Genomic DNA, 9,982 nt, shown 5'->3' on the forward strand with positions numbered 1-9,982 from the left:
TTAGGATTCCAAAATGCCACATCTATGACTGAGAATGCCAGTTATTGGAAAAAGACTACTTGTCAAAAGGTCTGTCTTGAAACAAAGGGATCTTGTTCAAATCCCAGCGGTACCTTGTAGCTGTAAGCATTTTCTTAATAATTCCAACTTTGCTGTATTGAATCAAACAATATATATTGCTGGAAATACAACCAAATAGAGGCTCCGTGGCTTAGTTGGTCAAAGTGCCTGTCTTGTAAACAGGAGATCCTGGGTTCAAATCCCAGCGGTGCCTTAACCCCTGTGGTTGTCTACATTTTCTAAATATTTCCAACTTTCTCAACAATAATTCAACAATATATATTGGTGGAAAAACATGTCAAGAGAGGCGCTGTGGCTTAGTTGGTCAAAGTGCCTGTCTAGTAAACAGGAGATCCTGGGTTCAAATCCCAGCGGTGCCTAGACCGCTGTGGTTGTCTGCTTTTTCTTAATAGTTCTATCTTTGTTGAGTAGAAATATACAATATATATTGGTGGAATAACAAGTCAATAGAGGCTCCGTGGCTTAGTTGGTCAAAGTGCCTGTCTAGTAAACAGGAGATCCTGGGTTCAAATCCCAGCGGTGCCTAGACCCCTGTGGTTGTCTGCTTTTTCTAAATTATTCCAACTTTGTTGAGTAGAAATGAACAATATATATTGGTTGAAAAACAAGGAAATAGAGGCGCTGTGGCTTAGTTGGTCAAAGTGCCTGTCTTGTAAACAGGAGATCCTGTGTTCGAATCCCAGCGGTGCCTAGACCCTGTGGTTGTCTGCTATTTCTTAATAGTTCTATCTTTGTTGAGTAGAAATATACAATATATATTGGTGGAATAACAAGTCAATAGAGGCTCCGTGGCTTAGTTGGTCAAAGTGCCTGTCTAGTAAACAGGAGATCCTGGGTTCGAATCCCAGCGGTGCCTAGACCCCTGTGGTTGTCTGCTTTTTCTTAATAGGTCTATCTTTGTTGAGTAGAAATATACAATATATATTGGTGGAATAACAATTCAATAGAGGCTCCGTGGCTTAGTTGGTCAAAGCGCCTGTTTCGTAAACAGGCGATCCTGGGTTCAAATCCCAGCGGGGCCTTCCTTCCTTATAGCAAACATTAGGATTCCAAAATGCCACATCTATGACTGAGAATGCCAGTTATTGGAAAAAGACTACTTGTCAAAAGGTCTGTCTTGAAACAAAGGGATCTTGTTCAAATCCCAGCGGTACCTTGTAGCTGTAAGCATTTTCTTAATAATTCCAACTTTGCTGTATTGAATCAAACAATATATATTGCTGGAAATACAACCAAATAGAGGCTCCGTGGCTTAGTTGGTCAAAGTGCCTGTCTTGTAAACAGGAGATCCTGGGTTCAAATCCCAGCGGTGCCTTAACCCCTGTGGTTGTCTACATTTTCTAAATATTTCCAACTTTCTCAACAATAGTTCAACAATATATATTGGTGGAAAAACATGTCAAGAGAGGCGCTGTGGCTTAGTTGGTCAAAGTGCCTGTCTAGTAAACAGGAGATCCTGGGTTCAAATCCCAGCGGTGCCTAGACCGCTGTGGTTGTCTGCTTTTTCTTAATAGTTCTATCTTTGTTGAGTAGAAATATACAATATATATTGGTGGAATAACAAGTCAATAGAGGCTCCGTGGCTTAGTTGGTCAAAGTGCCTGTCTAGTAAACAGGAGATCCTGGGTTCAAATCCCAGCGGTGCCTAGACCCCTGTGGTTGTCTGCTTTTTCTAAATTATTCCAACTTTGTTGAGTAGAAATGAACAATATATATTGGTGGAAAAACAAGGAAATAGAGGCGCTGTGGCTTAGTTGGTCAAAGTGCCTGTCTTGTAAACAGGAGATCCTGTGTTCGAATCCCAGCGGTGCCTAGACCCTGTGGTTGTCTGCTATTTCTTAATAGTTCTATCTTTGTTGAGTAGAAATATACAATATATATTGGTGGAATAACAAGTCAATAGAGGCTCCGTGGCTTAGTTGGTCAAAGTGCCTGTCTAGTAAACAGAAGATCCTGGGTTCGAATCCCAGCGGTGCCTAGACCCCTGTGGTTGTCTGCTTTTTCTTAATAGGTCTATCTTTGTTGAGTAGATATATACAATAAATATTGGTGGAATAACAATTCAATAGAGGCTCCGTGGCTTAGTTGGTCAAAGCGCCTGTTTCGTAAACAGGAGATCCTGGGTTCAAATCCCAGCGGTGCCTAGACCACTTTGGTTTGTTAACTTTTTCTTAATAGTTCTATCTTTGTTGAGAAGAAATATACAATATATATTGGTGGAATAACAAGTCAATAGAGGCTCCGTGGCTTAGTTGGTCAAAGTGCCTGTCTAGTAAACAGGAGATCCTGGGTTCAAATCCCAGCGGTGCCTAGACCCCTGTGGTTGTCTGCATTTTCTTAATAGTTCTATCTTTGTTGAGTAGAAATATACAATATATATTGTTGAAATAACAAGTCAATAGAGGCTCTGTGGCTTAGTTGGTCAAAGTGCCTGTCTAGTAAACAGGAGATCCTGGGTTTGAATCCCAGCGGTGCCTAGACCCCTGTGGTTGTCTGCTTTTTCTTAATAGTTCTATCTTTGTTGAGTAGAAATATACAATATATATTGGTGGAATAACAAGTCAATAAAGGCTCTGTGGCTTAGTTGGTCAAAGCGCCTGTTTCGTAAACAGGAGATCCTGGGTTCAAATCCCAGCGGTGCCTAGACCCCTTTGGTTTGTTAACTTTTTCTTAATAGTTCTATCTTTGTTGAGTAGAAATATACAATATATATTGGTGGAATACCAAGTCAATAGAGGCTCCGTGGCTTAGTTGGTCAAAGTGCCTGTCTTGTAAACAGGAGATCCTGGGTTCGAATCCCAGCGGTGCCTTAACCTCTGAACTTGTCCTTTTCATTTCAATGATTCCACCTTTAATACATATCAAATTATACTTTTGTGAATTCCAATTTTTTAAATTTAGCAATACTAAAGGTTTTCTTTAGATTATGATCCCTGACAAGGGCTCTGTGGCTTAGTTGGTCAAAGCGCCTGTTTCGTAAACAGGAGATCCTGGGTTCAAATCCCAGCGGGGCCTTCCTTCCTTATAGCAAACATTAGGATTCCAAAATGCCACATCTATGACTGAGAATGCCAGTTATTGGAAAAAGACTACTTGTCAAAAGGTCTGTCTTGAAACAAAGGGATCTTGTTCAAATCCCAGCGGTACCTTGTAGCTGTAAGCATTTTCTTAATAATTCCAACTTTGCTGTATTGAATCAAACAATATATATTGCTGGAAATACAACCAAATAGAGGCTCCGTGGCTTAGTTGGTCAAAGTGCCTGTCTTGTAAACAGGAGATCCTGGGTTCAAATCCCAGCGGTGCCTTAACCCCTGTGGTTGTCTACATTTTCTAAATATTTCCAACTTTCTCAACAATAATTCAACAATATATATTGGTGGAAAAACATGTCAAGAGAGGCGCTGTGGCTTAGTTGGTCAAAGTGCCTGTCTAGTAAACAGGAGATCCTGGGTTCAAATCCCAGCGGTGCCTAGACCGCTGTGGTTGTCTGCTTTTTCTTAATAGTTCTATCTTTGTTGAGTAGAAATATACAATATATATTGGTGGAATAACAAGTCAATAGAGGCTCCGTGGCTTAGTTGGTCAAAGTGCCTGTCTAGTAAACAGGAGATCCTGGGTTCAAATCCCAGCGGTGCCTAGACCCCTGTGGTTGTCTGCTTTTTCTAAATTATTCCAACTTTGTTGAGTAGAAATGAACAATATATATTGGTTGAAAAACAAGGAAATAGAGGCGCTGTGGCTTAGTTGGTCAAAGTGCCTGTCTTGTAAACAGGAGATCCTGTGTTCGAATCCCAGCGGTGCCTAGACCCTGTGGTTGCCTGCTATTTCTTAATAGTTCTATCTTTGTTGAGTAGAAATATACAATATATATTGGTGGAATAACAAGTCAATAGAGGCTCCGTGGCTTAGTTGGTCAAAGTGCCTGTCTAGTAAACAGGAGATCCTGGGTTCGAATCCCAGCGGTGCCTAGACCCCTGTGGTTGTCTGCTTTTTCTTAATAGGTCTATCTTTGTTGAGTAGAAATATACAATATATATTGGTGGAATAACAATTCAATAGAGGCTCCGTGGCTTAGTTGGTCAAAGCGCCTGTTTCGTAAACAGGCGATCCTGGGTTCAAATCCCAGCGGGGCCTTCCTTCCTTATAGCAAACATTAGGATTCCAAAATGCCACATCTATGACTGAGAATGCCAGTTATTGGAAAAAGACTACTTGTCAAAAGGTCTGTCTTGAAACAAAGGGATCTTGTTCAAATCCCAGCGGTACCTTGTAGCTGTAAGCATTTTCTTAATAATTCCAACTTTGCTGTATTGAATCAAACAATATATATTGCTGGAAATACAACCAAATAGAGGCTCCGTGGCTTAGTTGGTCAAAGTGCCTGTCTTGTAAACAGGAGATCCTGGGTTCAAATCCCAGCGGTGCCTTAACCCCTGTGGTTGTCTACATTTTCTAAATATTTCCAACTTTCTCAACAATAGTTCAACAATATATATTGGTGGAAAAACATGTCAAGAGAGGCGCTGTGGCTTAGTTGGTCAAAGTGCCTGTCTAGTAAACAGGAGATCCTGGGTTCAAATCCCAGCGGTGCCTAGACCGCTGTGGTTGTCTGCTTTTTCTTAATAGTTCTATCTTTGTTGAGTAGAAATATACAATATATATTGGTGGAATAACAAGTCAATAGAGGCTCCGTGGCTTAGTTGGTCAAAGTGCCTGTCTAGTAAACAGGAGATCCTGGGTTCAAATCCCAGCGGTGCCTAGACCCCTGTGGTTGTCTGCTATTTCTTAATAGTTCTATCTTTGTTGAGTAGAAATATACAATATATATTGGTGGAATAACAAGTCAATAGAGGCTCCGTGGCTTAGTTGGTCAAAGTGCCTGTCTAGTAAACAGAAGATCCTGGGTTCGAATCCCAGCGGTGCCTAGACCCCTGTGGTTGTCTGCTTTTTCTTAATAGGTCTATCTTTGTTGAGTAGATATATACAATAAATATTGGTGGAATAACAATTCAATAGAGGCTCCGTGGCTTAGTTGGTCAAAGCGCCTGTTTCGTAAACAGGAGATCCTGGGTTCAAATCCCAGCGGTGCCTAGACCACTTTGGTTTGTTAACTTTTTCTTAATAGTTCTATCTTTGTTGAGAAGAAATATACAATATATATTGGTGGAATAACAAGTCAATAGAGGCTCCGTGGCTTAGTTGGTCAAAGTGCCTGTCTAGTAAACAGGAGATCCTGGGTTCAAATCCCAGCGGTGCCTAGACCCCTGTGGTTGTCTGCATTTTCTTAATAGTTCTATCTTTGTTGAGTAAAAATATACAATATATATTGTTGAAATAACAAGTCAATAGAGGCTCTGTGGCTTAGTTGGTCAAAGTGCCTGTCTAGTAAACAGGAGATCCTGGGTTTGAATCCCAGCGGTGCCTAGACCCCTGTGGTTGTCTGCTTTTTCTTAATAGTTCTATCTTTGTTGAGTAGAAATATACAATATATATTGGTGGAATAACAAGTCAATAAAGGCTCTGTGGCTTAGTTGGTCAAAGCGCCTGTTTCGTAAACAGGAGATCCTGGGTTCAAATCCCAGCGGTGCCTAGACCCCTTTGGTTTGTTAACTTTTTCTTAATAGTTCTATCTTTGTTGAGTAGAAATATACAATATATATTGGTGGAATACCAAGTCAATAGAGGCTCCGTGGCTTAGTTGGTCAAAGTGCCTGTCTTGTAAACAGGAGATCCTGGGTTCGAATCCCAGCGGTGCCTTAACCTCTGAACTTGTCCTTTTCATTTCAATGATTCCACCTTTAATACATATCAAATTATACTTTTGTGAATTCCAATTTTTTAAATTTAGCAATACTAAAGGTTTTCTTTAGATTATGATCCCTGACAAGGGCTCTGTGGCTTAGTTGGTCAAAGCGCCTGTTTCGTAAACAGGAGATCCTGGGTTCAAATCCCAGCGGGGCCTTCCTTCCTTATAGCAAACATTAGGATTCCAAAATGCCACATCTATGACTGAGAATGCCAGTTATTGGAAAAAGACTACTTGTCAAAAGGTCTGTCTTGAAACAAAGGGATCTTGTTCAAATCCCAGCGGTACCTTGTAGCTGTAAGCATTTTCTTAATAATTCCAACTTTGCTGTATTGAATCAAACAATATATATTGCTGGAAATACAACCAAATAGAGGCTCCGTGGCTTAGTTGGTCAAAGTGCCTGTCTTGTAAACAGGAGATCCTGGGTTCAAATCCCAGCGGTGCCTTAACCCCTGTGGTTGTCTACATTTTCTAAATATTTCCAACTTTCTCAACAATAATTCAACAATATATATTGGTGGAAAAACATGTCAAGAGAGGCGCTGTGGCTTAGTTGGTCAAAGTGCCTGTCTAGTAAACAGGAGATCCTGGGTTCAAATCCCAGCGGTGCCTAGACCGCTGTGGTTGTCTGCTTTTTCTTAATAGTTCTATCTTTGTTGAGTAGAAATATACAATATATATTGGTGGAATAACAAGTCAATAGAGGCTCCGTGGCTTAGTTGGTCAAAGTGCCTGTCTAGTAAACAGGAGATCCTGGGTTCAAATCCCAGCGGTGCCTAGACCCCTGTGGTTGTCTGCTTTTTCTAAATTATTCCAACTTTGTTGAGTAGAAATGAACAATATATATTGGTTGAAAAACAAGGAAATAGAGGCGCTGTGGCTTAGTTGGTCAAAGTGCCTGTCTTGTAAACAGGAGATCCTGTGTTCGAATCCCAGCGGTGCCTAGACCGTGTGGTTGCCTGCTATTTCTTAATAGTTCTATCTTTGTTGAGTAGAAATATACAATATATATTGGTGGAATAACAAGTCAATAGAGGCTCCGTGGCTTAGTTGGTCAAAGTGCCTGTCTAGTAAACAGGAGATCCTGGGTTCGAATCCCAGCGGTGCCTAGACCCCTGTGGTTGTCTGCTTTTTCTTAATAGGTCTATCTTTGTTGAGTAGAAATATACAATATATATTGGTGGAATAACAATTCAATAGAGGCTCCGTGGCTTAGTTGGTCAAAGCGCCTGTTTCGTAAACAGGCGATCCTGGGTTCAAATCCCAGCGGGGCCTTCCTTCCTTATAGCAAACATTAGGATTCCAAAATGCCACATCTATGACTGAGAATGCCAGTTATTGGAAAAAGACTACTTGTCAAAAGGTCTGTCTTGAAACAAAGGGATCTTGTTCAAATCCCAGCGGTACCTTGTAGCTGTAAGCATTTTCTTAATAATTCCAACTTTGCTGTATTGAATCAAACAATATATATTGCTGGAAATACAACCAAATAGAGGCTCCGTGGCTTAGTTGGTCAAAGTGCCTGTCTTGTAAACAGGAGATCCTGGGTTCAAATCCCAGCGGTGCCTTAACCCCTGTGGTTGTCTACATTTTCTAAATATTTCCAACTTTCTCAACAATAGTTCAACAATATATATTGGTGGAAAAACATGTCAAGAGAGGCGCTGTGGCTTAGTTGGTCAAAGTGCCTGTCTAGTAAACAGGAGATCCTGGGTTCAAATCCCAGCGGTGCCTAGACCGCTGTGGTTGTCTGCTTTTTCTTAATAGTTCTATCTTTGTTGAGTAGAAATATACAATATATATTGGTGGAATAACAAGTCAATAGAGGCTCCGTGGCTTAGTTGGTCAAAGTGCCTGTCTAGTAAACAGGAGATCCTGGGTTCAAATCCCAGCGGTGCCTAGACCCCTGTGGTTGTCTGCTTTTTCTAAATTATTCCAACTTTGTTGAGTAGAAATGAACAATATATATTGGTGGAAAAACAAGGAAATAGAGGCGCTGTGGCTTAGTTGGTCAAAGTGCCTGTCTTGTAAACAGGAGATCCTGTGTTCGAATCCCAGCGGTGCCTAGACCCTGTGGTTGTCTGCTATTTCTTAATAGTTCTATCTTTGTTGAGTAGAAATATACAATATATATTGGTGGAATAACAAGTCAATAGAGGCTCCGTGGCTTAGTTGGTCAAAGTGCCTGTCTAGTAAACAGGAGATCCTGGGTTCGAATCCCAGCGGTGCCTAGACCCCTGTGGTTGTCTGCTTTTTCTTACAGTTTTTCTCCATTGCTTTGGCTCAATTCTTGAAACAGAAATTACATTCTCAAAGCTCTTAATGCATTTGGTAAAATAGCTTATATGGTTCAGCACAACTACATAGATCACCTTCAAAAGGTCATATCTCACCCAAAACAGTTAACTCAAGCTTCAAAACCAAATCATTTTCTCATAAAGATAGTCAGTGCCCCCAATTGAAAACTTCCTTCTCGATTGCTGTGGCTCATCTATCTCTCGAAAAAACGACATTCTCAAAGCTTTAAATACATTTGCCAAAATAACTTAGATGGTTTAGCTAAACACTATGGCACACCTGCAAAAGGTCATATCTCTCCCAAAACAGACAACTCATCAGTCACAACGAATTCCTTTTCTCATACAAACAGTCAGTGCCCCCAAAATGAAAAGTCCTTTTGTCATTGTTTACAGTTTTTCTCCATTGCTTTGGCTCAATTCTTGAAACAGAAATTACATTCTCAAAGCTCTTAATGCATTTGGTAAAATAGCCTATATGGTTCAGCACAACTACATAGATCACCTTCAAAAGGTCATATCTCACCCAAAACAGTTAACTCAAGCTTCAAAACCAAATCGTTTTCTCATAAAAATAGTCAGTGCCCCCAAAATGAAAACTTCCTTCTCGATTGCTGTGGCTCATCTATCTCTCGAAAAAACGACATTCTCAAAGCTTTAAATACATTTGCCAAAATAACCTAGCTGGTTTAGCAAAACACTATGGCACACCTGCAAAAGGTCATATCTCTCCCAAAACAGACAACTCATCAGTCACAACGAATTCCTTTTCTCATACAAACAGTCAGTGCCCCCAAAATGAAAAGTCCTTTTGTCATTGTTTAAACACTGCAGGTCAAAATGTTTAGTTGTTTTGTCACTATGGCAGAGGACCATTGAAATCCCTCATGTCCACCAGTCTTAGCCCAGTCCTTCATTGACAATGGTTACTGTACTGTTTTTTTTGTCTAGCTAACAGAATAAAATAGGATTTTAGGGTAAGATTAGCCTCCAAGGTTTGACATCACACATTGCACTCATACTACCGGAAATTGTAATTGCAATTATCATTCACAAACATAAAATAACTTCCATACATCAAAGTAAAAAGCAGCATAATATACTGTAAAAGAAACACAGAAACAAAAACCAATGTAAATTATATGCATCCTACAGTGCTGTAAATAAAGCTGGTCAAAGAATAGATAAAATAAAGTTCTAGTTTCACCTGACTGTCAATTGTTGTAATACTGTGAATTTATCAAATGTTATTCATGGTATAATGTTCTTGAGTAATTTTGACAATTGAACAGACTATTGTGCATGTGATGACTTATACAATGAAAATACGCTGAGACGTTTTGGAGCAAAAAACAATTAGACTGAGAATCAACAATCAGTTTAGATCAACAAGATCTATTCACTTGGAAATTGTGCTAAACGTAGGCTACATGTACTTAATCATTTGCAAAGATGTACTGAGACATTGAGACATGTACTTAGACATTTACAATTTAACCAAATGAATGAGAAATTCAATTCTGTATTGAGAAATTGCTAAGTTGTTTGGAGGTTTGTCCATGTTGTTTTGAGAATGTCATTTCTGTTTCAAAAAATGAGCCAAACCAATGGAGAAAAACTGTAAACACTGCAGGTCAAAATGTTTAGTTGTTTTGTCACTATGGCAGAGGACCATTGAAATCCCTCATGTCCACCAGTCTTAGCCCAGTCCTTCATTGACAATGGTTACTGTACTGTTTTTTTTGTCTAGCTAACAGAATAAAAAAGGATTTTAGGGTAAGATTAGCCTCCA

General features: G+C 39.9%; 44 non-coding genes across 44 annotated transcripts; all 44 read left to right on the forward strand.

The window, feature by feature from the left end:
• Positions 1-200: 200 nt before the first annotated feature.
• Positions 201-274, forward strand: trnat-ugu (transfer RNA threonine (anticodon UGU)). The gene has a single exon. It is a non-coding gene; the product is annotated as a tRNA-Thr (tRNA).
• A 92-nt stretch (positions 275-366) lies between these two features.
• Positions 367-440, forward strand: trnat-agu (transfer RNA threonine (anticodon AGU)). Its single transcript has one exon. It is a non-coding gene; the product is annotated as a tRNA-Thr (tRNA).
• Positions 441-532: 92 nt separating this feature from the next.
• On the forward strand, positions 533-606 carry trnat-agu (transfer RNA threonine (anticodon AGU)). Its single transcript has one exon. It is a non-coding gene; the product is annotated as a tRNA-Thr (tRNA).
• A 92-nt stretch (positions 607-698) lies between these two features.
• trnat-ugu (transfer RNA threonine (anticodon UGU)) lies at positions 699-772 on the forward strand. The gene has a single exon. It is a non-coding gene; the product is annotated as a tRNA-Thr (tRNA).
• Positions 773-863: 91 nt separating this feature from the next.
• trnat-agu (transfer RNA threonine (anticodon AGU)) lies at positions 864-937 on the forward strand. Its single transcript has one exon. It is a non-coding gene; the product is annotated as a tRNA-Thr (tRNA).
• Positions 938-1,029: 92 nt separating this feature from the next.
• trnat-cgu (transfer RNA threonine (anticodon CGU)) lies at positions 1,030-1,103 on the forward strand. The gene has a single exon. It is a non-coding gene; the product is annotated as a tRNA-Thr (tRNA).
• Positions 1,104-1,322: 219 nt separating this feature from the next.
• Positions 1,323-1,396, forward strand: trnat-ugu (transfer RNA threonine (anticodon UGU)). The gene has a single exon. It is a non-coding gene; the product is annotated as a tRNA-Thr (tRNA).
• A 92-nt stretch (positions 1,397-1,488) lies between these two features.
• trnat-agu (transfer RNA threonine (anticodon AGU)) lies at positions 1,489-1,562 on the forward strand. The gene has a single exon. It is a non-coding gene; the product is annotated as a tRNA-Thr (tRNA).
• A 92-nt stretch (positions 1,563-1,654) lies between these two features.
• Positions 1,655-1,728, forward strand: trnat-agu (transfer RNA threonine (anticodon AGU)). The gene has a single exon. It is a non-coding gene; the product is annotated as a tRNA-Thr (tRNA).
• A 92-nt stretch (positions 1,729-1,820) lies between these two features.
• On the forward strand, positions 1,821-1,894 carry trnat-ugu (transfer RNA threonine (anticodon UGU)). Its single transcript has one exon. It is a non-coding gene; the product is annotated as a tRNA-Thr (tRNA).
• Positions 1,895-1,985: 91 nt separating this feature from the next.
• trnat-agu (transfer RNA threonine (anticodon AGU)) lies at positions 1,986-2,059 on the forward strand. The gene has a single exon. It is a non-coding gene; the product is annotated as a tRNA-Thr (tRNA).
• A 92-nt stretch (positions 2,060-2,151) lies between these two features.
• trnat-cgu (transfer RNA threonine (anticodon CGU)) lies at positions 2,152-2,225 on the forward strand. The gene has a single exon. It is a non-coding gene; the product is annotated as a tRNA-Thr (tRNA).
• Positions 2,226-2,318: 93 nt separating this feature from the next.
• On the forward strand, positions 2,319-2,392 carry trnat-agu (transfer RNA threonine (anticodon AGU)). The gene has a single exon. It is a non-coding gene; the product is annotated as a tRNA-Thr (tRNA).
• Positions 2,393-2,484: 92 nt separating this feature from the next.
• On the forward strand, positions 2,485-2,558 carry trnat-agu (transfer RNA threonine (anticodon AGU)). The gene has a single exon. It is a non-coding gene; the product is annotated as a tRNA-Thr (tRNA).
• Positions 2,559-2,650: 92 nt separating this feature from the next.
• trnat-cgu (transfer RNA threonine (anticodon CGU)) lies at positions 2,651-2,724 on the forward strand. Its single transcript has one exon. It is a non-coding gene; the product is annotated as a tRNA-Thr (tRNA).
• A 93-nt stretch (positions 2,725-2,817) lies between these two features.
• On the forward strand, positions 2,818-2,891 carry trnat-ugu (transfer RNA threonine (anticodon UGU)). Its single transcript has one exon. It is a non-coding gene; the product is annotated as a tRNA-Thr (tRNA).
• Positions 2,892-3,022: 131 nt separating this feature from the next.
• trnat-cgu (transfer RNA threonine (anticodon CGU)) lies at positions 3,023-3,096 on the forward strand. The gene has a single exon. It is a non-coding gene; the product is annotated as a tRNA-Thr (tRNA).
• A 219-nt stretch (positions 3,097-3,315) lies between these two features.
• On the forward strand, positions 3,316-3,389 carry trnat-ugu (transfer RNA threonine (anticodon UGU)). Its single transcript has one exon. It is a non-coding gene; the product is annotated as a tRNA-Thr (tRNA).
• Positions 3,390-3,481: 92 nt separating this feature from the next.
• trnat-agu (transfer RNA threonine (anticodon AGU)) lies at positions 3,482-3,555 on the forward strand. Its single transcript has one exon. It is a non-coding gene; the product is annotated as a tRNA-Thr (tRNA).
• Positions 3,556-3,647: 92 nt separating this feature from the next.
• Positions 3,648-3,721, forward strand: trnat-agu (transfer RNA threonine (anticodon AGU)). The gene has a single exon. It is a non-coding gene; the product is annotated as a tRNA-Thr (tRNA).
• A 92-nt stretch (positions 3,722-3,813) lies between these two features.
• On the forward strand, positions 3,814-3,887 carry trnat-ugu (transfer RNA threonine (anticodon UGU)). The gene has a single exon. It is a non-coding gene; the product is annotated as a tRNA-Thr (tRNA).
• A 91-nt stretch (positions 3,888-3,978) lies between these two features.
• On the forward strand, positions 3,979-4,052 carry trnat-agu (transfer RNA threonine (anticodon AGU)). Its single transcript has one exon. It is a non-coding gene; the product is annotated as a tRNA-Thr (tRNA).
• Positions 4,053-4,144: 92 nt separating this feature from the next.
• trnat-cgu (transfer RNA threonine (anticodon CGU)) lies at positions 4,145-4,218 on the forward strand. Its single transcript has one exon. It is a non-coding gene; the product is annotated as a tRNA-Thr (tRNA).
• A 219-nt stretch (positions 4,219-4,437) lies between these two features.
• Positions 4,438-4,511, forward strand: trnat-ugu (transfer RNA threonine (anticodon UGU)). Its single transcript has one exon. It is a non-coding gene; the product is annotated as a tRNA-Thr (tRNA).
• A 92-nt stretch (positions 4,512-4,603) lies between these two features.
• On the forward strand, positions 4,604-4,677 carry trnat-agu (transfer RNA threonine (anticodon AGU)). Its single transcript has one exon. It is a non-coding gene; the product is annotated as a tRNA-Thr (tRNA).
• Positions 4,678-4,769: 92 nt separating this feature from the next.
• On the forward strand, positions 4,770-4,843 carry trnat-agu (transfer RNA threonine (anticodon AGU)). The gene has a single exon. It is a non-coding gene; the product is annotated as a tRNA-Thr (tRNA).
• A 92-nt stretch (positions 4,844-4,935) lies between these two features.
• On the forward strand, positions 4,936-5,009 carry trnat-agu (transfer RNA threonine (anticodon AGU)). Its single transcript has one exon. It is a non-coding gene; the product is annotated as a tRNA-Thr (tRNA).
• A 92-nt stretch (positions 5,010-5,101) lies between these two features.
• On the forward strand, positions 5,102-5,175 carry trnat-cgu (transfer RNA threonine (anticodon CGU)). Its single transcript has one exon. It is a non-coding gene; the product is annotated as a tRNA-Thr (tRNA).
• Positions 5,176-5,268: 93 nt separating this feature from the next.
• trnat-agu (transfer RNA threonine (anticodon AGU)) lies at positions 5,269-5,342 on the forward strand. The gene has a single exon. It is a non-coding gene; the product is annotated as a tRNA-Thr (tRNA).
• A 92-nt stretch (positions 5,343-5,434) lies between these two features.
• trnat-agu (transfer RNA threonine (anticodon AGU)) lies at positions 5,435-5,508 on the forward strand. Its single transcript has one exon. It is a non-coding gene; the product is annotated as a tRNA-Thr (tRNA).
• Positions 5,509-5,600: 92 nt separating this feature from the next.
• Positions 5,601-5,674, forward strand: trnat-cgu (transfer RNA threonine (anticodon CGU)). The gene has a single exon. It is a non-coding gene; the product is annotated as a tRNA-Thr (tRNA).
• Positions 5,675-5,767: 93 nt separating this feature from the next.
• Positions 5,768-5,841, forward strand: trnat-ugu (transfer RNA threonine (anticodon UGU)). The gene has a single exon. It is a non-coding gene; the product is annotated as a tRNA-Thr (tRNA).
• A 131-nt stretch (positions 5,842-5,972) lies between these two features.
• On the forward strand, positions 5,973-6,046 carry trnat-cgu (transfer RNA threonine (anticodon CGU)). Its single transcript has one exon. It is a non-coding gene; the product is annotated as a tRNA-Thr (tRNA).
• Positions 6,047-6,265: 219 nt separating this feature from the next.
• trnat-ugu (transfer RNA threonine (anticodon UGU)) lies at positions 6,266-6,339 on the forward strand. Its single transcript has one exon. It is a non-coding gene; the product is annotated as a tRNA-Thr (tRNA).
• Positions 6,340-6,431: 92 nt separating this feature from the next.
• On the forward strand, positions 6,432-6,505 carry trnat-agu (transfer RNA threonine (anticodon AGU)). Its single transcript has one exon. It is a non-coding gene; the product is annotated as a tRNA-Thr (tRNA).
• A 92-nt stretch (positions 6,506-6,597) lies between these two features.
• trnat-agu (transfer RNA threonine (anticodon AGU)) lies at positions 6,598-6,671 on the forward strand. The gene has a single exon. It is a non-coding gene; the product is annotated as a tRNA-Thr (tRNA).
• A 92-nt stretch (positions 6,672-6,763) lies between these two features.
• trnat-ugu (transfer RNA threonine (anticodon UGU)) lies at positions 6,764-6,837 on the forward strand. Its single transcript has one exon. It is a non-coding gene; the product is annotated as a tRNA-Thr (tRNA).
• Positions 6,838-6,928: 91 nt separating this feature from the next.
• On the forward strand, positions 6,929-7,002 carry trnat-agu (transfer RNA threonine (anticodon AGU)). Its single transcript has one exon. It is a non-coding gene; the product is annotated as a tRNA-Thr (tRNA).
• Positions 7,003-7,094: 92 nt separating this feature from the next.
• trnat-cgu (transfer RNA threonine (anticodon CGU)) lies at positions 7,095-7,168 on the forward strand. Its single transcript has one exon. It is a non-coding gene; the product is annotated as a tRNA-Thr (tRNA).
• Positions 7,169-7,387: 219 nt separating this feature from the next.
• On the forward strand, positions 7,388-7,461 carry trnat-ugu (transfer RNA threonine (anticodon UGU)). The gene has a single exon. It is a non-coding gene; the product is annotated as a tRNA-Thr (tRNA).
• A 92-nt stretch (positions 7,462-7,553) lies between these two features.
• On the forward strand, positions 7,554-7,627 carry trnat-agu (transfer RNA threonine (anticodon AGU)). The gene has a single exon. It is a non-coding gene; the product is annotated as a tRNA-Thr (tRNA).
• A 92-nt stretch (positions 7,628-7,719) lies between these two features.
• trnat-agu (transfer RNA threonine (anticodon AGU)) lies at positions 7,720-7,793 on the forward strand. The gene has a single exon. It is a non-coding gene; the product is annotated as a tRNA-Thr (tRNA).
• A 92-nt stretch (positions 7,794-7,885) lies between these two features.
• trnat-ugu (transfer RNA threonine (anticodon UGU)) lies at positions 7,886-7,959 on the forward strand. Its single transcript has one exon. It is a non-coding gene; the product is annotated as a tRNA-Thr (tRNA).
• A 91-nt stretch (positions 7,960-8,050) lies between these two features.
• trnat-agu (transfer RNA threonine (anticodon AGU)) lies at positions 8,051-8,124 on the forward strand. Its single transcript has one exon. It is a non-coding gene; the product is annotated as a tRNA-Thr (tRNA).
• The last annotated feature ends 1,858 nt before the right edge of the window (positions 8,125-9,982 follow it).

Source organism: Pungitius pungitius, chromosome 13 (assembly GCF_949316345.1).
Source record: "Pungitius pungitius chromosome 13, fPunPun2.1, whole genome shotgun sequence".
NCBI lineage: Eukaryota > Metazoa > Chordata > Actinopteri > Perciformes > Gasterosteidae > Pungitius > Pungitius pungitius.